Source organism: Entelurus aequoreus, linkage group LG03, assembly GCF_033978785.1.
Source record: "Entelurus aequoreus isolate RoL-2023_Sb linkage group LG03, RoL_Eaeq_v1.1, whole genome shotgun sequence".
NCBI classification, from domain to species: Eukaryota; Metazoa; Chordata; class Actinopteri; order Syngnathiformes; family Syngnathidae; genus Entelurus; species Entelurus aequoreus.
This window is the reverse complement of record NC_084733.1, coordinates 11,105,631-11,131,925: the sequence shown is the minus strand read 5'-3', so window position 1 is coordinate 11,131,925 and position 26,295 is coordinate 11,105,631. Positions and strand designations below refer to the sequence as shown.

Below are 26,295 nucleotides of genomic sequence, written 5' to 3'. Positions count from 1 at the left end.
CAAATGTTGCACAAACGTTTGCGGCACAACTTCTTGTATACTGTTGATGCCTTGCTTGAAGAAAGATGAAATACTTTTTCCTTACAATGGGAACAGTCAGGTGGAATACAGCAAAATATCCAATATTAAGACTTTTCTTCCTCCAAGTGTATGTTGACATGATAGCAGTGGATAAAATCCCTGCCAGTTTATACACTATTGATATTATTGTGACGTTGTGATACATTTTTATTATTATTATTATTACATACCAGGTGGTATTATTAACACGTGGTGATATAATCCCTCTCATTTGCATTTCTCCTGCTGGTCTATTCCGAGCTCGGCCTGCTTTTAAAAATGATGTCACTGTAAAAAAAAAAAAAAAAAAAAAGCAGAAAGTTCTAATAATAAGCGGCCCAACATTAGAATATTTTTTCTGGCTAAGCTTTTAATACCTTTTTTATCGTCTCACCCGCTGCCTTGCGACCAGTGGGACACTTCCATGCAGGAATGCGAGGCAGCCTGGACGCTACCAACTGTGACGGAGGACGGGGGGGTGGACTGGAAGATCACGCCACAAATATTATCCATAAAAACAAAACTATGTAGCAACAAATATCATATAATACGTTTTAAAATTGTTGATATATTAATAAGTGACATCATGGCTTTGTATTTGTATTTTAAACAGATTAATATTATATCGCTCTGCCGTCCGTCCCCCCCTCCAAACACCGCCTCTCGCCATACTCAAGTATCCCGACCGAGATGCTCCAGTTTGGGGCAGAATAGTGGCGCGGATCCACTCGCTAACGTCACCGCCGTCGAACTTTTCTTTCCGGGGACATTTTTCTTTTCTTTTTTTGACCTAACATTTATTATAAAAAAACGCTATTTTGGATTATCTTCATGAAGGACGTTTTACAAAAAGGTGAGTTTGTTACTTCTTTACAACCCCCCTCCAAAAAAACAAACAGTAGACGCATGCTAGCTCTGACGTCACTTTTATGATCAAACTACTTAAAAAACATGTCCACCTGTTAAATACATTCATGGTTTTTATTGTTTAACTGAGTTTTTTTTTTTAAATTTTAAACAAGTAACTTGGTGAAGCTGCCGGCGTGATATAACAGGGAATGCTGCCATGGAATTCCAACTTAACAACTTTTGCCTTTTTTGTTAGTTAGCTGATAAATGTACACTACCGTTCAAAAGTTTGGGGTCACCCAAACAATTTTGTGGAATAGCCTTCATTTCTAACAACAAGAATAGACTGTCGAGTTTCAGATGAAAGTTCTCTTTTTCTGGCCATTTTGAGCGTTTAATTGACCCCACAAATGTGATGCTCCAGAAACTCAATCTGCTCAAAGGAAGGTCAGTTTTGTAGCTTCTGTAACGAGCTAGACTGTTTTCAGATGTGTGAACATGATTGCACAAGGGTTTTCTAATCATCAATTAGCCTTCTGAGCCAATGAGCAAACACATTGTACCATTAGAACACTGGAGTGATAGTTGCTGGAAATGGGCCTCTATACACCTATGTAGATATTGCACCAAAAACCAGACATTTGCAGCTAGAATAGTCATTTACCACATTAGCAATGTATAGAGTGTATTTCTTTAAAGTTAAGACTAGTTTAAAGTTATCTTCATTGAAAAGTACAGTGCTTTTCCTTCAAAAATAAGGACATTTCAATGTGACCCCAAACTTTTGAACGCTAGTGTATTATCAGAATTTCAACTTTCATCTTGACAAAATAAAATACACAACATTTTAAGTGTAATATAATAGATGCTAAAAAGAACTGGAAATCTCATATAAAAATATGCAACACAAGGTGGGAAGAAATACATTCGTCCATTCATATTCTACCGCTTGTCCCTACACCAGTAATGAACTAGAAGAGGCAATTCCTGAAGGAATTGCGTGTGAACGCACCAATGCTGAAGTTGATCTGAAATGCCGACAGAATGTAGTAGTGTACAGCTCCACTAATGGACATTGGAGTGTTACTTTCAAAGGCAAAATTAAAGTACTGCTAGAAACATAATGTTATATGGGACTTTATTATATTATATGTATAGTACATGTTCCAAAAAGAAAAAAAAGCATAAAACACAGTATTTTTAAATATACTAAATGTAAAAAAGGGAATAAATATTCAAAATAAGATCATTAAATGAAATCTAGTTTGGTTACGCCATCATGAGCGCAACACAAGGTTGTAAAAGTTGTAAAACTACAATTCTAAATAAGATGTCAAAAGCAAACTGAAATCAAATACACACAGCTTAAAGATTGATCAATACCTATTTATGATGATTTATCAAAATATATAAAAGAAATATACCTGAACAGAACGCTCATGATGGTTACACCAAAAAGTAACGCTATGAATCGCGTTTTTCCAAGTTTTCGGGGCATTTTTATGCTATTTCCAAGCATCTCCTTTTTATTATCGTTGATTTTAAATGGTCAAACTAATGCATATTATACGTGCATGCCCTAGTAAACAAAAAAAAAAGTCATATTTATTTTGATTGTTACATTTTGAAGTACAATTGAGCAGGTGGGTGCGAATGTACCCATTACCAGAGCTGTACACAGTATGAATGTATGAATAGTTTGAATGTTGGAATGGTTTGAATGTTGAATTCCTGAAGGAATTACGTGTGAACACTCCAATGCTGAAGTTGAACTGAAATGCTGACAGAATGTAGTATAAAGGTAAGAATAGTTTGAATGTTGAATTCCTGAATTAATTACGTGTGAACGCTCCAATGCTGAAGTTGAACTGAAATGTTGACAGAATGTAGTATGAATGTAAGAATAGTTTGAACGTTGGAATGGTTTGAATGTTGAATTCCTGAAGGAATTGCGTGTGAATGCTCCAATGCTGAAGTTGAACTGAAATGCTGACAGAATGTAAGAATAGTTTGAATGTTGGAATGGTTTGACTGTTGAATTCCTGGAGGAATTGCGTGTGAACGCTCCAATGCTGAAGTTGAACTGAAATGCTGACAGAGTGTACTATGAATGTAAGAATAGTTTGAATGTTGGAGTGGTTTGAATGTTGAATTCCTGAAGGAATTGCGTGTGAATGCTCCAATGCTGAAGTTGAACTGAAATGCTGACAGAATGTAGTATGAATGTAAGAATAGTTTGAATGTTGGAATGGTTTGAATGTTGAATTCCTGAAGGAATTGTGTGTGAACGCTCCAATGCTGAAGTTGAACTGAAATGTTGACAGAGTGCAGTATGAATGTAAGAATAGTTTGAATGTTGAATTCCTGAAGGGATTGCGTGTGAACGCTCCAATGCTGAAGTTGAACTGAAATGCTGACAGAATGTAAGAATAGTTTGAATGTTGGAATGGTTTGACTGTTGAATTCCTGAAGGAATTGCGTGTGAACGCTCCAATGCTGAAGTTGAACTGAAATGCTGACAGAGTGTACTATGAATGTAAGAATAGTTTGAATGTTGGAGTGGTTTGAATGTTGAATTCCTGAAGGAATTGCGTGTGAATGCTCCAATGCTGAAGTTGAACTGAAATGCTGACAGAATGTAGTATGAATGTAAGAATAGTTTGAATGTTGGAATGGTTTGAATGTTGAATTCCTGAAGGAATTGTGTGTGAACGCTCCAATGCTGAAGTTGAACTGAAATGTTGACAGAGTGCAGTATGAATGTAAGAATAGTTTGAATGTTGAATTCCTGAAGGGATTGCGTGTGAACGCTCCAATGCTGAAGTTGAACTGAAATGCTGACAGAGTGTAGTATGAATGTAAGAATAGTTTGAATGTTGGAATGGTTTGAATGTTGAAAATCTGACACTGAACTGAAATGCTAAGATGAATGTTGAAATCGTTTAAACGCTGAAATGGTTTGAATGTGGGAGAGTTTGAATTTCCAGGAAAACCGGAATATGGTTAGGAACTTGGGAAAGTGTTAGTTTGAATGTCCAGGATGAGTGGGATGTGTTGATGTTGCAATGGTTTGGATAGGTTGAAAAATGTGGGAATTGTGCAACTTGGAAAAATGTTCCATTCATTTCTATGGGAACTTCCTGGAAATCTGGGAATTTTTGGAAAAGTGGGATTTTTTCAAAAATTGATTAGGAGCATGAATAAGCTGAGTTGGTTGGTGTTGGAATTGTTTAAATCGGTCAAGAAATGTTGAAGTAGTCACCATTTCAGGTGACTACCTCTTGAAGCTCATGGAGAGAATGCCAAGAGTGTGCGAAGCAGTAATCAGAGCAAAGGGTGGCTATTTTGAAGGAACTAGAATACAAAACATGTTTTCTGTTATTTCACCTTTTTTTGGTTAAGTGCATAACTCTACATATGTTCATTCATAGTTTTGATGCTGTCAGTGACAATCTACAATGTAAATAGTCATGAAAATAAAGAAAACTCATTGAATGAGAAGGTGTGTCCAAACTTTTGGCCTGTACCGTATGTAATGTAACTCTTTAACTTCAAAAAAGAGTCATTAGAATAATACACAAAGCGTGCTACTATGAACATACCAATCCATTATTTATAAGTTGTAATGTGTTAAAATGTTCAGATATTGTGTTTTTAAAAGCAATGGAAATGATGTTTGGAGTAAAGAACAACAGCCTTCCAGCTTGTATTCTTAGGTTATTTCAATTAAGAGGAGAAAACTATAATTTACGGGGGATATTGATTTTTGAAATGGGTAAAGTAAGAACGAATATAAAATACAAATGTATTTCAGTTTCAGGAGTTAAATGGTGGAACAAGCTCAGTGATGAGTTGAAGACATGTAGTTATTTGTTTAAGGTTTAAGAAATAAGTGAAATAATTGAAAATGATAAAATATAGTAACAATAACAGACTGTGGTGAAGTAGGCCGGCTTCGTCGCGTGAAGAAGCCTACAATTTTTGGTTGTGTTTTCCGCTCCGTATGCTGAATGGCAATATACGATATATATCTCGATATTTTTTCCGTAAAGTAAAAACAAAACACAAAACAGTCCTAGTTACCTGAGATACTAAGTATCAGTGTTTCCCACGCATTCATTTATTTGTGGCGGCCCGCCACGAAAGAATCATGTCCGCTACAAATAAAATAATTTTTTTTTTACTGTTTTAATTGGTTTTACCCTTTAAAAATAGTTTTTAATCATATTTATTTTTTATATTGTATCTGTATTGGTTTTCTATTCATTTATTCTTTGTTTTTATTCAGTCATTGGTGTAGCATAATATTGTTTTTAATATTGTTTTTAATATTGTTTTTAACATGGCTGTGCAGCACTTTGGAAACATTCTTGTTGTGTAAATGTGCTATATAAATAAAGTGGATTGGATTGGATTGAAAAAATAAATTTTTTTTTTTTTTTTTTTTTTGGTCCTGTCCAGCTTCTCAGGCAAATCCTATAGTTGATGTAGATGCCCATATAGGCTTTTCAGATTTACTTTACAAAAGAGAAGTGAAGGATACTTCTCTTGTTGCCTTATTTATATTTGACCACTACTGTTTTCTGTTTATTTGTTACTGACTGTGGCAGGACACCTCTGCCTCTGTTTCACTTTATGTTGCTGGTAAATAATATGGTTGTAGTAGTAGGCTAAAGTTAAATTATTTAGTATGCACTAATTAAAGGGGCAGAGCTTTAAGAGACATTTTAGCTTTTATATTTTAAAAGATATATTTTTTGTAAGAACCACAATTAATAAATATATTTCGGTGAATAACTTATTGTTCAAATCTGTATATAAATATGTACATAAAGTGTTGTAATTATATTGTAAAATGGATGGATGGATGGAAGTTTAAAACAAAACTGTTATTATTAATTAGTAAGTACACATTTTTTGAGCCTTTTTAGAGAAAATCATATCATTGTAGTAAATTATGCAAATTACTCGATGATATCATGGTGACCACGCCCATGGCCACGCCCATAGCCACGCCCCACCGCCACAGGTATCTTGGCAGTTTATGGGAAACACTGAGTATGTTATTATTTTGACTTAGTAAATATTGACTTACTAAGACAAAATAATGACCAAGTCAAATTAATGACTTACTGTAAATAAGCATTTGAAAAAAAGAGTTAAAAGTGGGGCCACATGCTGACATATGCTCAACTCATCATGCTTAATTTATTACAGCATTTGGGAAGCCTGTAGTTGATTTTGCCTTGGAGAAAAAATGTAATGTAAAACATTTGTATGCACATACAACACTTAAGACCTTTAGCACATCAGTATGTGGAATTCAATTATGGAATGGAATAATAAACAAAGTACTAATAGGAGCCATTTAAAAAGCTGTTAAAACTCAAAGTGTTTACAAAGTACAAGGAAGAATTCTGATAAACAACTTGAACCGTATTGAAAATGAGATAATCTTATTCATCTCACTATGTGAATTAAACATATTTAGCCATTTATATTTTTGAAAACTTTATTATTTTTGGAAGTAAATTGTGTACAAATTGAAAACAGGAAGTGAATGTGTTAGTATTTGCTAATGAAATGAAAAAAGGGTTAGGGTTTAATAAGCTTTGCTTCTCCCTACTCCTTTTCAGACATGTCGTCAAGAGAAACTGGAAATTTGGATGTATCATACTGTAACAGTATCCATATTCCAAATAGACTTAAACCGTAAACCCTCTCTGATGAGAGTTTCCTCCCGTGTTGCATTCTTTGGAGCGGTGCTCATTTCCTCCCTTGCTGTTGTTGTGTAATTACAAAATCAGGCATTATTATTGCCGCCTATAAGACCTAGCATCTATTTCAAAATCGTGCTCAAAATGATGATGTCATTTGTTCAACACACGCCAAATGTTTTGAGGAAAATTTGTACTCTCGCGTCACTCAGTTTAATTAGTTACCCAAGGGCTCACTCACCTTTTTAATGCCAAAACACCAATGCTGGTTTTGAGGGCTACTCACTTTATGTAAAACATTTTTTTTACAACTTCTTCTTTTTTGATATTAAATGTTCACTCACTGCCGTGTTAGTGAGTTGCAGATTTTAACATACCGTATTTTCCAGACCATAGGGCGCACCGGATTATAAGGCGCACTGCCGATGAATGGTCTATTTTCGATCTTTTATCATATATAAGGCGCACCAGATTATAAGGCGCATTAAAGGAGTCATATTTTTTTTCTAAATGGAAAACACTTCCTTGTGGTCTACATCAGTGTTTTTACAAATATTTTTTGCAAACCAGTAATTATAGTCTGCAAATGATGTGTTGTTGTAGAGTGTCGGTGCTGTCTAGAACTCGGCAGAGTAACCGTGTAATACTCTTCCATATCAGTAGGTGGCAGCCGGTAGCTAATTGCTTTGTAGATGTCGGAAACAGCGGGAGGCAGTGTGCAGGTAAAAAGGTGTCTAATGCTTAAACCAAAAATAAACAAAAGGTGAGTGCCCCTAAGAAAAGGCTATGCAGAACAAAACAAAAACTGAACTGGCTACAAACTAAACAAAAACACAATGCTGGACAACAGCAAAGACTTACTGTGGAGCAAAGATGGCGTGCACAAAGTACATTCGAACATGACATGACAATCAACAATGTCCCCACAAAGAAGGATAAAAACAACTGAAATATTCTTGATTGCTAAACAAAGTGGATGTGGGAAATATCGCTCAAAGGAAGACATGAAATTGCTCCAGGAAAATACCAAAAAAAAGAGAAAAAGCCACCAAAATAGGAGCACAAGACAAGAACTAAAACACTACACACAGGAAAACCGCAAAAAACTCAAAATAAGTCAGGGGGTGATGTGACAGGTGGTGACAGTACACCTACTTTGAGACAAGAGCTATATTGATGCATGCTTGGTTATGCTTTAAAGTCATATCCAACAATTGCAACAACGACTTTTTACTGTCAACTGAGTTTCGTTTTTTAATGATTTCTGCTGGTGGTGTTCCTCCGGATTTTTTCAACGCAAAAAATGTGCCTTGGCTCAAAAAAGGTTGAAAAACACTGATCTACATAACATGTAATGGTGGTTCTTTGGTCAAAATGTTGCATGGATGATGTTTTACAGATCATCTTCAAGCCGCTTTCTGACAGTCTCTTCCGGATGCGCCGTTTTGTGGGCGGTCTTATTTACGTGGCTCACCTTCGACAGCGTCTTCTCCCCGTCACCTTTGTTGTAGCGGTGTAGCGTGCAAGGACGGGAGTGGAAGAAGTGTCAAAAGATGGAGCTAACTGTTTTAATGACATTCAGACTTTACTTCAATCAATAACGGAGCAGCATCTCCTCATCCGTGGCTCACTAGTGCAACAACGCCGGAATTCTAAAGTTCCTTGGGTGAATAATGTAAAGTCACTACACCGGTATGTTTTAGCGCTGTCATGGCGAGTTTACTGACAGATATAAGTACGAACTTTACACTACTTTATATTAAAAATGGCAACAGCGGAGGATGAATGTCCCATAACAAGAAGATAGAGAAAAAGAAGAAGCTTATCGACCACAGCGTCGACACGGACTACAAAGGCGGACCTGCGCAATTTAAAATAGCTTTGAGGTTGGTAAGCAAAACCAGAATTATTCCGTACATTAGGCGCACCGGGTTTTAAGGCGCACTGTCGAGTTTAAAAAAAAAAAAGGATTTTAAGTGCGCCTTATAGTCGTAAAAATACGGTACTTTTTATTTGATACAGGGCTAGTATGCCTAATTAATAATCGTTAAACTGAACAAAAAAGTAAGGCATTTCCGCATTCATGTAACCGCGGACGGAGACACATAATTGGCCAATAAAAGGGAATTTGCTGATAAGTGCAAAATACTATCAGGAAAATTGACATTAATGTTAGTTAAATGTTATCATTGTGAAGAGAATAAATATTTGTTTGGGAAAATAATGCGTTCGGTATTGCTCATTCATCCCTGACACACCAGCGACTAAACTACAAAGTTAAAGGCCTACTGAAATGAATTTTTTTAAATTTAAACGGGGATAGCAGATCCATTCTATGTGTCATACTTGATCATTTCGCGATATTGCCATATTTTTGATGAAAGGATTTAGTATAGAACAACGACGATAAAGTTTGCAACTTTTGGTCTCTGATAAAAAAAAGCCTTGCCCCTACCGGAAGTAGCGTGACGTAGTCAGTTGTTCACCTCCTCATATTTTCCTATTGTTTTCAACGCAGCTAGAGCGATTCGGACCGAGAAAGCGACGATTACCCCATTAATTTGAGCGAGGATGAAAGATTTGTGGATGAGGACGCTAGAGTGACGGACTAGAATGCAGTGCAAGACATATCTTTTTTCGCTCTGACCGTAACTTAGGTACAAGCTGGCTCATTGGATTCCACACTCTCTCCTTTTTCTATTGTGGATCACGGATTTGTATTTTAAACCACCTCGGATACTATATCCTCTTGAAAATGATAGTCGAGAACGCGAAATGGACATTCACAGTGACTTTTATCTCCACGACAATACATCGGCGAAGCTCTTTAGCTACTGAGCTAACGTGATAGCATCTGGCTCAAATGCAGATAGAAACAAAATAAATAAATCCCTGACTGGAAGGATAGACAGAAGATCAACAATACTATTAAACCATGGACATGTAACTACACGGTTAATAATTCTCAGCCTGGCAAAGCTTAACAATGCTGTTGCTAACGACGCCATTGAAGCTAACTTAGCAACCGGACCTCACAGAGCTAAAATAATAGCGCTCCACCTACGCCAGCCAGCCCTCATCTGCTCATCAACACCCGTGCTCACCTGCGTTCCAGCCATCGACGGCGCGACGAAGGACTTCACCCGATCACAGATGCGGTTGGCGGCTAGCGTCGGCTAGCGCGTCTGCTATCCAAGTAAGTCCTCCTGGTTGTGTTGCTGCAGCCAGCCGCTAATACACCGATCCCACCTACAACTTTCTTCTTTGCAGTCTTCATTGTTCATTAAACAAATTGCAAAAGATTCACCAACGCAGATGTCCAGAATACTGTGGAATTATGAGATGAAAACAGAGCTATTTTGTATTGTTTTCAATGGGGTACCGATACTTCTGTTTCACTGGCTACGTCACGCGCATACGTCATCATCCAAAGACTTTTTCAACCGGAAGTTTCGCGGGAAATTTAAAATTGCACTTTATAAGTTAACCCGGCCGTATTGGCATGTGTTGCAATGTTAAGATTTCATCATTGATATATAAACTATCTGCGTGGTCGCTAGTAGTGGCTTTCAGTAGGCCTTTAAAGCTAACAAGAACAATCCATACACCCACAAGACATCTCATCTGCTTGTGAACCACATCATGGATGTAACATCAATGTACAAGCAGTAGTCGCAACTTGAGAGGCGCTCTCTTTTTTTTTTTTAGTAGCCTCTTTACTAATGAAGCTGAGACCAGCACAACACGCTTCCCTCCTTCACAGTAATAGCGTGGGGCGCCAAATCCGGTGTGACTGTGCTAACAAAATAACGGTTTCAAAAAAGTACATTGCACAAGCATAATGTACTTGAATCACATATTCATACATTTACATAATGCTTTGACTTAAAATACTGGTCAAAATTGTCCAAAGATGTATTGCACCAATAAATGTGAGGACTTTTGCATTGAATTAACAAACGTGTTTTTTTAAATGTTATTTTACACAAACAGCACACACTCTATGGTGGTTAAATAAGTGTAAAAGGTAAAAAAAAAACCTGAGTTAAAAAGGAAAAACTTAATTTTATTGTTTTTTATATTGCAATTGTTTACATTTATTGTTATTGCTATTATTACTTTACTTGCTGTGGTTTATTCATTACTAATTTATATCCAGATTTAAAAAAAAACTATATTTGAAGTTGAGTTTTTGTGGTACAATAAATACTCATGTTTTTAAATAATGAATACTTGTGTAATTAATCGTGATTACAATATCAATCAAAATAATGGTGATTATTATTGTTGCCATAATGGTCCAGCCGTAGTCTATTAAACGTGCCAAAGTGCTTTAAATCTGATCTTTTCGCATTACATTCAGGCCACATCAGGAGGTAGTCCGAATCCGATTGGAATCTAAATGGCAACGCGACCTAAATGCGACCCGGATGTGACTGTTTTGGTCAGCTTTTGGCGAGCTACGTCATTTGTGTGTGCGAGGAAAGGCGCAGCCTGCCAGCGGAAGTGGATACTTATTCCAGTGTTTCCCACACATTCATTTATTTGTGGCGGCCCGCCACGAAAGAATTACGTCCGCCACAAATTAAAAAAAAAAAATTTAAAAAAATTATTATAATTTTTTAATTTTTTTTATTTTTTGTCCTGTCCAGCTTCTCAGGCAAATCATATAGTTGATGTAGATGCCCATATAGGTTGTTCAGATTTACTTTACAAAAGAGAAGTGTAGGATACTTCTCTTGTTGCCTTATTTGGATTTGACCACTACTGTTTTCTGTTTATTTGTTACTGACTGTGGCAGGACACCTCTGCCTCTGTTTCACTTTATGTTGCTGGTAAATAATATGGTTGTAGTAGTAGGCTAAAGTTACATTATTTAGTATGCACTAATTAAGGGGGCAGAGCTTTAAGAGACATTTTAGCTTTTATATTTTATAAGATATATTTTTTGTAAGAACCACAATAAATATATTTCAGTGAATAACTTATTGTTCAAATCTGTATATAAATATGTACATAAAGTGTTGTAATTATATTGTAAAATGGATGGATATATGTATGGATGGACGTTTAAAAGAAAACTGTTATTATTAATTAGTAAGTACACATTTTTTTAGCTTTTTTAGAGAAAATCATATCATTGTAGTAAATTATGCAAATTACTCGATGATGTCATGGTGACCGCGCCAAAGGCACGCCCCCACCGCCACAGGTATCTTGGCAGTTTATGGGAAACACTGTATTCACAACATTTAGTTCCGGCGAGCTGAGTCTTTTTTCGACGGCCAATTCATCAGTGCATCACAAGTCAAGAGTGCGCAAATAATAGGCTATGTTTATTATATGGATATACATTTTGATTCCAAAGAATTAACGATTGTTGAAGGACCGGAATTGACGCTGTGGCGTGTTTGCGGACATGTTACCTACATTGCGTAAGTTGTTTACGTAAGTGAGTTGAAAAATGAAGCTAACATGTCTCCTCTACTTAAAGGATAACTGCACTGTTTTAGGAGTATTTTGCCTATCGTTCACAATCCTTATGAGCAGGGGTCCCCAAACTACGACCCGCGGGCTGGATCCGGCCCCCCAGCATCCAAAATCCGGCCGGCGGGAAGTCCCAAGTTAAAAAATAAATGTTTATTTTGAATTTTTAAAATTTTTTTTTAATCTTTCCTTTCTTATCCACTTTCTACCGCTTGTTACTCTTAATGTCTCCTAGCCGCTCAGACAAATCATATTGTCTAAAAATTAATTTTCCCATCGATAACGTGACAATGTTAAATGTTGATGAACATCAATGTTAATTGATGTTAAATGACAAAACGGATTATAAAGACAATGTATATATGTATATATATATATATATATATATATATATATATATATATATATATATATATATATATATATACACTACCGTTCAAAAGTTTGGGGTCACATTGAAATGTCCTTATTTTTGAAGGAAAAGCACTGTACTTTTCAATGAAGATAACTTTAAACTAGTCTTAACTTTAAAGAAATACACTCTATACATTGCTTATGTGGTAAATGACTATTCTAGCTGCAAATGTCTGGTTTTTGGTGCAATATCTACATAGGTGTATAGAGGCCCATTTCCAGCAACTATCACTCCAGTGTTCTAATGGTACAATGTGTTTGCTCTTTGGCTCAGAAGGCTAATTGATGATTAGAAAACCCTTGTGCAATCATGTTCACACATCTGAAAACAGTTTAGCTTGTTACAGAAGCTACAAAACTGACCTTCCTTTGAGCAGATTGAGTTTCTGGAGCATCACATTTGTGAGGTCAATTAAACGCTCAAAATGGCCAGAAAATATATATATATATATATATATATATATATATATATATATATATATATATATATATATATATATATATATATATATATATATATATATATATATACAGCCTGGCCCCCGGCCAAATTTTTTTAACCCAATGCGGCCCCCGAGTCAAAAAGTTTGGGGACCCCTGCTTATGAGAGACAATAAAACATTTTTTTTGCATTCTAATCTGTAATAATCGGCTCGTTCTAGGTGGCTAGCAATCCAGCTAATGGGAGCAATCAATTCTGCCTCTAAATCACTTTAAAAATGCATCCAAAAACCGCCAACAATACTTTATTTACGTTCCGTAACCTGTATAGTAACCAAGATGTAGCGACATTCGTATTGTAAGAGCGAACACGGAAGAACTGTTCTTCCAGCGTAGTAAAACATCACCATGCTACTGTATTAGCCGCAAGCTAGCTACGGCAAGAAGTAAGCTAGCTTTTACATCAGCACTTTTGAGCTTGTAATGCACAACACAAAGATCTAAAACTTTTACAATATGCAGAAAAGACCCAATCCTCTCAAATATTGTTCACAAATCTGTCTAAATCTGTGTTAGTGAGCATTTCTTCATTGCCAAGAGAATCCATCCCACCTCAAAGGTGTGGCATATCAGTATGCTGATTAAACAGCATGATTATTGCACAGGTGTGCCTCAGGCTGCCCACAATAAAAGGCCACATGTGCAGTTTTATCGCACAACACAATGCCACAGATGTCGCAAGTTTTGAGGAAGCGTGCAGTCGGCATGCTGACTGCAGGAATGTCCACCAGAGCTGTCGCCCGTGAATTGAATGTTAATTTCTCTACCATAAGCCGTCTCCAAAGGCGTTTCAGAGAATTTGGCAGTACTTCCAAGCAGCCTCACAACCGCAAAACCACATGTAACCACACTAGCCCAGGACCTCCACATCCAGCAGGTGCACCTCCATGATCGTCTGAGACCAGCCACCCGGACAGCTGCTGCAACAATTGGATTGCATAACCAAAGAATTTCTGCACAAACTGCGAGAAGCCCTCTCCGGGAAGCTCATCTGCATGCTCGTCGTTCTCATCGGGGTCTCGACCTGACTGCAGGTCGTCATCGTAACCGACTTTAGTGGGCAAATGCTCGCATTCGATGGCGTCTACCACGTTGGAGAGGTGTTCTCTTCACGGATGAATCCCGGTTTTCAAAGTTCAGGGCAGATGGCAGACGGCGTGTGTGGAAGAGGGGTTTGCTGATGCCAGCGTTGTGAGTCGGGTAGCCCATGGTGGGTGTGGGTTTATGGTATGGGCAGGCATACGTTAAAGTTAAAGTACCACTGATAGTTACACACACACTAGATGTGGTGAAATGACCCTCTGCATTTGACCCATCCCCTTATTCCATCCCCTGGGAGGTGAGGGCCAGGAACTCTCTAATAACTAAAATTCCTTGGGTCAATTATGTTAACCCACTACACCAGTAGTTTTTGGCACTTTAATAACGAGTCTACTGACAGATATAAGTTAGAACTAGAGATGTCCGATAATATCCGGCTACCGATAAATGCTTTAAAATGTAATATTGCAAATTATCGGTATCGGTTTCAAAATTATCGGTATCGGTTTCAAAAAGTAAAATGTATCACTTTTAAAAACGCCGCTGTGTAAACGGACGTAGGGAGAAGTACAGAGCGCCAATAAACCTTAAAGGCACTTCCTTTGCGTGCCGGCCCAATCACATAATATCTACGGCTTTTCACACACACAAGCATTCTTGGTCAACACCCATACAGGTCACACTGAGGGTGGCCGTATAAACAACTTTAACACTGTTACAAATATGCGCCACACTGTGAACCCACACCAAACAGGAATGACAAACACATTTCGGGAGAACATCCGCACCGTAACAAAACACAACAAATACCCAGAACCCCTTGCAACACTAACTCTCCTGGGACGCTACAATATACACCCCCCCGCTACCATAGTAATACTTGTATCTCTGACCGCCGACAATCCATCAAGCGGTGCGGCTTCATATCTTACCAAAGTCGTACTAAAACATTTTGACAGATTTTTGAGCGCCGTGTGTAATGTTCTATATTCTCAATGGAAAATTTTAAGTTTCGGTGTTGTTTACTGGCGTCATATTGCAGTTTACACGTATCTCTTATGTGTGACTACCATGTACTGGTCACACATATCATTACATCATGTAAATGGTAAATGGGTTATACTTGTGTAGCGCTTTTCTACCTTCAAGGTACTTTGACACTATTTCCACATTCACCCATTCAATTTTTGAGAAGATGAAAGGATTTTAAGTGCGCCTTATAGTCCGTAAAAATGCGGTAAATATGACAAAGTACATTCGTCTTTGTCTTCAGCCATATGGCCCAGCCCTGGGTCCGTAGTACAGTTTTTGGCTTGACTAAGACATAACTTGTCAAGTCATAATGAAGTCATACATCATGTTGTTTTAACATCCTGGCTTCACATTGCGCAACAATTGCTGAACACGGCGATCCTTACCCACAAATCAAAACGAAAAGTCGGTTGTTGCGTCAACGTTTCCTCTGTTGAGATGTAAACACATGGGAAGATGTCCTACAGTACGTAACAAGATTTGTTACGAGGGGCAGTAAGACCAAGTCGGGTGTAAAAATAAGCTTTGGTGTAAGAGAGACTGCTTTTTGAGTAGGAAACATGTGGACTAAGATGATGACTCACTCAGATGAATGTCGGAATGCGGGATGGATTGCAAGGGCACAAAAATGACCGCCCCTCATTATGAGTAAATGATTTGATTCACCTTCATGTTGCTCCATGTTCACGACTTGTCTGTTTGTCACATCTAGAGAGCTATTGTTTACTCTGTGTTCACCTGCGACTTCCTCGGTCTTCAAAAGTCAACATCAGAAGCTCAGGAGTAGCCTCAGGATGACTTTGGCCGATGCTTTGTCCTCTCTAGCATAAGAAGAACTTGTCTTGAGGTCAATGAGTATGTTTCAATTCACTAAATTACCGTATTTTTCGGAGTGTAAGTCGCACCGGCCGAAAATGCATAATAAAGAAGGAAAAAAACATATATAAGTCCAGTGTTTCCCATTAACTGCCAAGATAGCTGTGGCGGTGGGGGCGTGGTTATGGGCGTGGTCACCAAGGCATCATCAAGTAATTTGCATAATTTACTACAATGATATGATTTTCTCTAAAAAGGCTCAAAAAATGTATACTTACTACTTAATAATAACAGTTTTGTTTTAAATGTCCATCCATCCATCCATCCATTTTACAATATAATTACAACACTTTATGTACATATTTATATACAGATTTGAACAATAAGTTATTCACTGAAATATATTTATTAATTGTGGTTCTTACAAAAAATATATCTTATAAAAATATAAAAGCTAAAATGTCTCTTAAAGCTCTGCCCCTGTAATTAGCGCATACTAAATAATTTAACTTTAGCCTACTACTACAACCATATTATTTACCAGCAACATAAAGTGAAACAGAGGCAGAGGTGTCCTGCCACAGTCAGTAACAAATAAACAGAAAACATTAGTGGTGGTAGATAGACACAAAGCTTCATCAAACATCTGATCCACTGAACAAAGACCTCCAAAAATCTTGATCCTACACTTCTCTTTTGTAAAGTAAATCTGAACAGCCGATATGGGCATCTACATCAACTATATGATTTGCCTGAGAAGCTGGACAGGACAAAAAAAATAAATAATTTTTGTGGCGGCCTTAATTCTTTCGTGGCGGGCCGCCACAAATAAATGAATGTGTGGGAAACACTGTGGTGTGCCTCCGTATTTTTTTTATGGAAAAAATGTGCCTTGCCTCAAAAAAGGTTGAAAAACACTTCACTAGAGGGCCATTGTGGTCATTTCAGCTCAGAGTAGCGGCGTCAAACTCGTTTTAGCTCAGGGGCCGCATGGAGGAAAATCTGTGCACACGCGGGCCGGACTATTAAAATCATTGCATTAAAAGTAAAAATATAAAGACAACTTTAGATTGTTTTCTTTGTCTTACTTTGGCCAAAAATTAGGGATGTCCGATAATGGCTTTTTGCCGATATCCGATATTCCGATATTGTCCAACTCTTTAATTACCGATACCGATATCAACCGATACCGATATCAACCGATATATGCAGTCGTGGAATTAACACATTATTATGCCTAATTTGGACAACCTTGTATGGTGAAGATAAGGTACTTTTTAAAAAAAATAATAAAATAAGATAACTAAATTAAAAACATTTTCTTGAATAAAAAAGAAAGTAAAACAATATAAAAACAGTTACATAGAAACTAGTAATTAATGAAAATGAGTAAAATTAACTGTTAAAGGTTAGTACTATTAGTGGACCAGCAGCACGCACAATCATGTGTGCTTACGGACTGTATCCCTTGCAGACTGTATTGATATATATTGATTAGGGCTATATAAATAAACATTGATTGATTGATTGATTGATATATAATGTAGGAACCAGAATATTGATAACAGAAAGAAATGGGGGAGGGAGGTTTTTTGGGTTGGTGCACTAATTGTAAGTGTATCTTGTGTTTTTTAGGTTGATTTAAAAAAAACAAAAAAAAAAACGATACAGATAATAAAAAAAACGATACCGATAATTTCCAATATTACATTTTAACGCATTTATCGGCCGATAATATCTGCAGGCCGATATTATCGGACATCCCTACCAAAAATAGAACGAACACATTCTGAAAATATTACAATAAAAATATAGAAAAAAATACCGGCAGCGGCAAAGTTTAGATCCATGAAGGAAAGAAGAAAGTGAATGAATGTTTATAACTGAATACATTTACATATGCATAAACATTTTTTTTCTTTTGTATTATTATTTTTTAATGAATTAAGTAACGTTCATGACAGGGGTATATACCAAACTCATTTTAGATCGGGGGCCACATGGAGAAAAATGTACTCCCAAGTGGGCCGGACTGGTAAAATCACGGCACGATAACTTCAAAATAAAGACAACTTCAGATTGTTTTCTTTGTTTAAAAATAGAACAAGCACATTCTGAATTTGTACAAATCATAATGTTGTTTTTTTTTTTTCTACAATTACCTGTTGCGGTTAATAGTATATTAAGGACTGTTTTCACTGCTGGATTCTAGAAAGAGGTTCCGCAGCCTCCGAAGCAGAACCTCCAGGTTCTGTAACAGCTTCTTCCCTCAGGCCGTTAGACTCTTGAACGCATCATAATTATCCCCTCAATTCCCCCCAAAAATCGATTAACTGGCTGGAATATAAAGACAATATAACATACATCCATAAACCTGGATGCATATGCAAAAGTGCAATATATTTATCTGTACAGTAATGTATTTATTTATATCTGCACCTTTTTTTGCTTGCTTCTACCATGAGCTAATGCAACAAAATGTCGTTCTTATCTGTACTGTAAAGTTCAAATTTGAATGACAATAAAAAGGAAGTCTAAGTCTAAGATATACTGTACTTTATTTGTCGTTATTTATATTTTCTGAATAAATAATGTGATAATGTTCATCAGTCAACTCATTGATGTTAATTTTCAATCTATCGAGATACAAAAATTATATCAAAATCAAATTACAGGATGTTATTTATGTAGTTTGATCATTTTCCTCGACTGATATACTAACATCATGTGGTTTATTTTGTACCGGTGGTCTTTTCCTCTGCGTTGTGTGGATTTAATGGAACACGACCGACACCATAGGTTGCTGCACTTTACTGATAATACACAGATTACAATTGTTTTTTACCTTCTTGTTCCACCGTCGACTTATTTTTTCCTTCTATTTACCTTCGATTAGCTTTGTTGTAGCTTTTTCATCTTGTTTTACCTTCTTTTTTATTTATTATACCTTCTTTCACATTTTATTTATCTTCTTTTGGCTTCTCTTTGCATTTTTACCTTAAATGTATCTTTTTTTTACCTTCTTTCGCCTTTCATTTACCTTCTAGTAACCATATTTTACTTTCTGTTTACCTTTTTTGACCTTTTACCTTTTTTGTACTTTCTATTTACTTTCTTCTACCTTCTATTTACCTATGTTTACTTTTTATTAACTTTGTTTTTTACCTTCTTATTCTACCGTCGACTTATTTTTTCCTTCTATTTACCTTCGATTAGCTTTGTTGTAGCTTTTTTCATCATGTTTTAGCTTGTTTTTTATTTAATGTACCTTCTTTCACTTTGTGTTTATCTTCTTTTGGCTTATCTTTACATTTTTACCTTAAATGTATCTTTTTTTTTTAACCTTCTTTCGCCTTTCATTTACCTTCTAATAACCATATTTTACCTTCTGTTTACCTTTTTTTTTAACCTTTTTTGACCTTTTTGTACTTTCTATTTACTCTCTTCTACATTCTATTTACCTTTGTTTACTTTTTATTAACTTTGTTTTTTACCTTCTTGTTCTACCGTCGACTTATTTTTTCCTTCTATTTACCTTCGATTAGCTTTGTTGTAGCTTTTTCATCTTGTTTTACCTTCTTTTTTTATTTTATATACCTTCTTTCACCTTTTATTTATCTTCTTTTGGCTTCTTTTTACATTTTTACCTTCAATTTATCTTTTCTTTTAGCCTTCATTCGCCTTTCATTTACCTTCTAATAACCATATTTTACCTTCTGTTTACCTTTTTTTTACCTTCTTTTACCTTTTTTGTACTTTCTATTTACTTTCTTCTACCTTCTATTTACCTTTGTTTACTTTTTATTAACTTTGTTTTTTACCTTCTTGTTCTACCGTCGACTTATTTCCTTCTATGCACCTTCGATTAGCTTTGTTGTAGCTTTTTTCATTTTGTTTTACCTTCTTTTTTATTTGTTATACCTTATTTCACCTTTTATACCTTCTTTTAACTTTTTTGTACTTTCTATTTACTTTCTTCTACCTTCTATTTACCTTTGTTTACTTTTTATTAACTTTGTTTTTTACCTTCTTGTTCTACCGTCGACTTATTTTTTCCTTCTATGCACCTTGGATTAGCTTTGTTGTAGCTTTTTTCATCTTGTTTTACCTTCTTTTTTATTTGTTATACCTTCTTTCACCTTTTATTTATCTTCTTTTGGCTTCTCTTTACATTTTTACCTTAAATGTATCTTCTTCTCTTTTTTTTTACCTTCTTTCGCCTTTTATTTACCTTCTAATAACCATATTTTACCTTCTGTTTACCTTATTTACCTTCTTTTACCTTTTTTGTACTTTCTATTTACTTTCTTCTACCTTCTATTTATCTTTGTTCACTTTTTATTAACTTTGTTTTTTTACCTTCTTGTTCTACCGTCGACTTATTTTTTCCTTCTATTTATTTTTGATTAGCTTTCTTGTAGCTTTTTCATTTTGTTTTACCTTCTTTTTTATTTGTCATACCTTCTTTCACCTTTTATTTATCTTCTTTTGGCTTCTCTTTACATTTTTACCTTCCATTTATCTTTTATTAGTTTTACCTTCTTTCACCTTTCATTAACCTTCTAATGACCATATTTTACCTTCTGTTTACCTTTTTTTTTAACCTTCTTTCACCTTTTATTCACTTTGTATCAACCTTCTTTTACCTTCTATTTACCTTTTTACGTTCTATTTACCTTTAACCTTCTTTGACCATTATTTACCTTCTGTTTAGAACTTGTTTTACCTTCTTTTATGCAGTCCAGATTTTATAATTGTTTATTAGTTACACTCATTAAACGATTAATCAAAGCAACAGATTATAAAGTAAGCATTTTTCTAATCGAATTAATTGATTAAGTCGTTGCAGCCCTAGTGTTGACTAACATGCGCCTCGGCTCACGTTACCAGCAAAAATGTATTTATCAAAGGCGGTACTTTATTAGTACTTGTATTCCGTACAACCCTAAAGTGTGGTCGGTGTTGTTTAGGTCTTCGTATACGTTGAACCATATGGGTCACCTCTTCCTGCATTTGTTTCTCCTACTCCCCCTTCTATTTCCTTGGATTGTGTTTTTTCCTTTGCCTGTTTGGCTTCTTTAGTCACGCTTTCATGGACGCAGACCGGAGCTGTTGGAGTCTATGTCACACACAGCTGGCCCAGCGTTTCCTGCACCGAGTTTGTTTGGTAGCAGCATGCACGATCGTTGAAGAGCCTATTTCCAGCCGCCATGATCGGTTGATACGTTCCTCGCTGGCCTTGTTGATGTCGTTACACATTCCGCCGAGATTTTAGAAGAATGTTTCGGTCTGGTTTATGCTGCACATCCTGGGAAAGAAGACGTGGCGCGTTTCAGGTCAGGTATAAAAAAGTGCAACAAGTCAAATCAGCTGCAAAGAGTCCATCAGCTTGAATCAAAACAAGCGGGCTGGGGTTTGCTGTAATTGCAGCTCCCGCTCTAACCCTCTGCTTAAAGGCTGCGCGCTCTATTTCCAGCATGCGTAATGGCCGGGTTGACGTCTCTGCGGTGTGTTGCTCCTGCGATGGCTGTGGGATTACTCATGCGGGGTTCAGGCTCAATCGCCGGGTGGGGAGCGACTGCTGACTCTGTTCTAACATGTCTGCGGCAGTTTGCAATGCTGTGTGTGTGTGATGTATGTGTGTGTGTGTTCACATTTTTTTGTCCCAAACCACATGGATCGCAGCCTCGCACATGTCTTCACATCTCTGGCGTTTATCACCTGCAGCTAGCGAATGAAGGTATGTTACTTTATTTACTCAAGAAAAGACTTGTGCGCAGACGTTTGCATGAGCCGGGTTAGCAAAGTTGTTGTTTAGTAACCCGACTCTCGCCAGACCCTTGTAGTTCGCTGAGCTCCACACAAGGATCTGGGATCGAGGGCAATGCAAACTCCTTCAAGATAGCAAAAAAAATAATGAAGCAATCGGGATCGCCGGGCGGGATTTCTTAAGATTGTGACGTAGCGTACTATCTATCTATCTAGCGCCGAAGCGACTGTTTGATTCAAACAACAGCAAGGAGTCGTGTGCTGACATTTTGATTGAAATTAATTGAAACTTTTATTAGTAGATTGCACAGTACAGTACATATTCCGGACAATTGACCACTAAATGGTAACACCCGAATAAGTTTTTCAACTTGTTTAAGTCGGGGTCCACGTTAATCAGTTTATGGTACAAATATATACTATCAGCATTATACAGTCATCACACAAGTTAATCATCAGAGTATATTAAAGGCCTACTGAAATTAATTTTTTTTATTTAAACGGGGATAGCAGATCCTTTCTATGTGTCATACTTGATTATTTCGCGATATTGCCATATTTTTGCTGAAAGGATTTAGTAGAGAACATCGACGATAAAGTTCGCAACTTTTGGTCGCTGATAAAAAAAAGCCTTGCCTGTACCGGAAGTAGCGTGACGTAGCAGGTTGAAAGGCTCCTCACATTTCCCCATTGTTTACAATGCAGCGAGAGCGATTCGGACCGAGAAAGCGACGATTACCCCATTAATTTGAGCGAGGATGAAAGATTCGTGGATGAGGAACATGAGAGTGAAGGACTAGAATGCAGTGCAGGGCGTATCTTTTTTCGCTCTGACCGTAACCTAGGTACACTTTCTCCTTTTTCTATTGTGGATCACGGATTTGTATTTTAAACCACCTCGGATACTATATCCTCTTGAAAATGAGAGTCGAGAACGCGAAATGGACATTCACAGTGACTTTTATCTCCACGACAATACATCGACGAAGCTCTTTAGCTACGGAGCTAACGTGATAGCACATCGGGCTTAAATGCAGATAGAAACAAAAGAAATAAACCCCTGACTGGAAGGATAGACAGAAAATCAACAATACTATTAAACCATGGACATGTAACTACACGGTTAATGCTTTCCAGCCTGGCGAAGCTTAACAATGCTGTTTCTAACGACGCCATTGAAGCTAACTTAGCAACGGGACCTCACAGAGCTATGCTAAAAACATTAGCTATCCACCTACGCCAGCCCTCATCTGCTCATCAACACCCGTGCTCACCTGCGTTCCAGCGATCGACGGAGCGACGATCATAGATGCGGTCGGCGGCCCGGAGACGGAGGAAGTCAAGGTGAGGTCGGCGGCTAGCGCGTCTGCTATCCATCTCAAAGTCCTCCTGGTTGTGTTGGTGTAGTCCGCCGCTAATACACCGATCCCACCTACAACTTTCTTCTTTGCAGTCTTCATTGTTCATTAAACAAATTGCAAAAGATTCACCAACACAGATGTCCAGAATACTGTGGAATTTTGAGATGAAAACAGAGCTTTTTTGTATTGGATTCAATGGGGTCAGAATACTTCCGTTTCAACGATTGACGTCCCGCGCATACGTCATCATACATAGACGTTTTCAACCGGAAGTTTAGTGGGAAATTTAAAATTGCACTTTATAAGTTAACCCGGCCGTATTGGCATGTGTTGCAATGTTAAGATTTCATCATTGATATATAAACTATCAGACTGCGTGGTCGGTAGTAGTGGCTTTCAGTAGGCCTTTAAGGGTGTAACGGTACACAAAAATCTTGGTTCGGTACGTACCTCGGTTTAGAGGTCACGGTTCGGTTCATTTTCGGTACAGTACGAGAACAACAAAATATAAATTTTTTGGTTATTTATTTACCAAATTTGTAAACAATGGCTTTATCCTTTTAACGCTGGGAACACTATAATAATTCTGCCCCAAAATAGAAATAGCTCTGTGTGTGTTCGAATTCAATTATTTAGTGTCTCTTGTTTAAATCTCAGCTCAGATAATACAGTTCTTGGAGAAAGGTTTTGGAGAGTAAAGCAGTACAGTCCATGTGCTGCGGTTAAGGGTGAAAATGTGTAGAGGGTTGGCTCGAGAGCCTCCTACCAGCCCAGACAGAACAGGTGGTGGGGTTCCTGGCTGGAATCTCCCTAGAACGATCCTTGGACTAGATGCTTTTTTTCCTTAGCTCGCCATCATAAAGAGAAGCCTGGCCTGTGTAAGAACCAGGACCACCCTTATGAATCAATGTGCACACAAATCAAAAATCTTCTTTAAATAACACTAATTGCATTGTAAAGTATTCATAACAGGTTCTAGTTTTTTCCTCAATATTGTACAATATAAATCAACATACATGTCAGAATCACAATATGCAATAAAGTGCTAAAATAACCATTAGCAGCACAAATATGACCTATACAATTCGGTCAGTGCACTAAACGTGCTTATTATCAAACAGGTTTGGTTGATATCAGCACTTCAGTCATCAACAATAATATCATCTGAGAAATGGACATTGTAACAGTGTAGGTCTGACTTGGTAGGATATGTGAGCTCAGAAAGCATAAGAACAAGTATATACATTTGATTATTTACAATCCGAGAGGTGGGATGTGGAGGGGGGAGGGTGTTAGTTTAGGGTTGTAGTTGCCTGGAGGTGTTCTTTTAGTGCGGTTTTGAAGGAGGATAGCGATGCACTTTCTTTTAAACCTGTTGGGAGTGCATTCCACATTGATGTGGCATAGAAGGAGAATGAGTTAAGACCTTTGTTAGATCGGAATCTGGGTTTAACGTGGTTTGTGGAGCTCCCCCTGGTGTTGTGGTTATGGCGGTCATTTACGTTATGGAAGTAGTTTGACATGTACTTCGGTATCAGGGAGATGTAGCAAATTTTATAGACTAGGCTCAGTGCAAGTTGTTTTTCTCTGTCCTCCAGCCTGAGCCAGCCCACTTTGGAGAAGTGGGTAGGAGTGAGGTGGGATCTTTGGTCAAAATGTTGCATAGATCAGTGGTCCCCAACCTTTTTGTAGCTGCGGACCGGTCAACGCTTGAAAATTTGTCCCACGGACCGGTGGGGGGGGATTAATTTATTTTTTTTACATAAATAAATACAATCATGTGTGCTTACGGACAGTATCCCTTCAGACTGTATTGATCTATATTGATATATAATGTATATATTGTGTTTTTTATGTTGATTTCATAAATAAAAAAATAATATATATATATATATATATTTTTTTTTTTAAATTTCTTGTGCTGCCCGGTGGTTGGGGACCACTGGCATAGATGATGTTTTACAGATCATCTTTAATTCGCTTTCTGACAGTCGCTTTCGGATGCACCGTTTTGTGGGTGGTCTTATTTACGTGGCTCACCTTCGACAGCGTCTTCTCCCCGTCACCATTGTTGTAGCAGTGTAGCGTGCAAGGACGGCAGTGGAAGAAGTGTCAAAAGATGGAGCTAACTGTTTTAATGACATTCAGACTTTACTTCGATCAATAACGGAGCAGCATCTCCTCATCCGGAAACAACTAGGCCGGAAATGTGTCCCGTGGAAAACCGTCCGACCGGAACTCTCTGATAACTAAAGTTCCTTGGGTGAATAATATAAACTCACTACACCGGTATGTTTTAGCGCTTTCATGGCGAGTTTACTGACGGGTATAAGTAAGAACTTTACACTACTTTATATTAGAAATGGCAACAGCGGAGGATGAATGTCCCATAACAAGAAGGTAGAGAAAAAGAAGAAGCTTATCGACTACGGCACGGACTACAAGGCGGACGCACGCAATTTTTCAGGATTTATGCAGATCCCAAATACACATCAGCAGGTACCAGAAGGTAATAAAAGTTGCTTTTGCATAATATTGCGAAACAAAACGCCAGATAATATGTCTTACCTTATACACACATCATACTAATACTCGTATGTTGAAGCACATCAAGCGACCAAAAGTCGTACTTAAACATGTTTGAAAGATTTTTGAGCGCCGTGTGTAATGTTCTATATTTTCAATGGAAACATATAAAATGTTGGTGTTGTTTACTTGAGTCATATTGCCATCATAGTGCCGCCTACACTTATCTCTTATGTTTGACCGCCATCTACTGGTCACACTTATCATTACACCATGTACCAAATAAAATTTCTTCGAGGTGGGTAAGCTCGACCAAAATCATTCCTTACATTAGGCGCAGCAGGTTATAAGGCGCACTGTCGAGTTTTGAGATAAAAAAGGATTTTAAGTGCGCCTTACAGTCTGGAAAATACGGTACTTTACATTCTATTTACATTATTTTACCTTTTATAGTACTTTTTTATCCTTTATTTACCTTCTCTATTCCTTTTACATTTTATTTACCTTCTATTTACCTTCTTTAATCTTCAATAGTCATTGTTTTATCTTTTATTCACCTTTTATTTAAGTTAACTTTACATTTATATGCCTTGTTTTACCTTCTATAGTTCTTCTTTTACCTTTTTATTTACCTTATTTTACCTTTTATCTATCTTTTATGTACCATCCTTTGCCTTCATTTATCTTTTTTGCCTTCTTTTCTTTTATCTTATCCTTTTTTA

The 26,295-nt window shown here is 37.1% G+C and overlaps 1 protein-coding gene across 4 annotated transcripts in view; it reads left to right on the top strand.

Moving 5' to 3' along the window:
- The first annotated feature begins 403 nt into the window (after positions 1 to 403).
- frmd6 (FERM domain containing 6) overlaps positions 404 to 26,295 on the top strand; it is a 105,993-nt gene continuing 80,101 nt past the window's right edge. For 2 of the 4 annotated variants that reach the window (XM_062041180.1, XM_062041178.1), the window contains exon 1: positions 404 to 913. The gene's annotated coding sequence lies outside the window, so the exon portion shown is untranslated. Of the gene's footprint in view, positions 914 to 21,422; positions 21,658 to 26,295 lie in introns of those variants that run through there. The other 2 variants (XM_062041181.1, XM_062041179.1) reach the window with 2 other exon arrangements.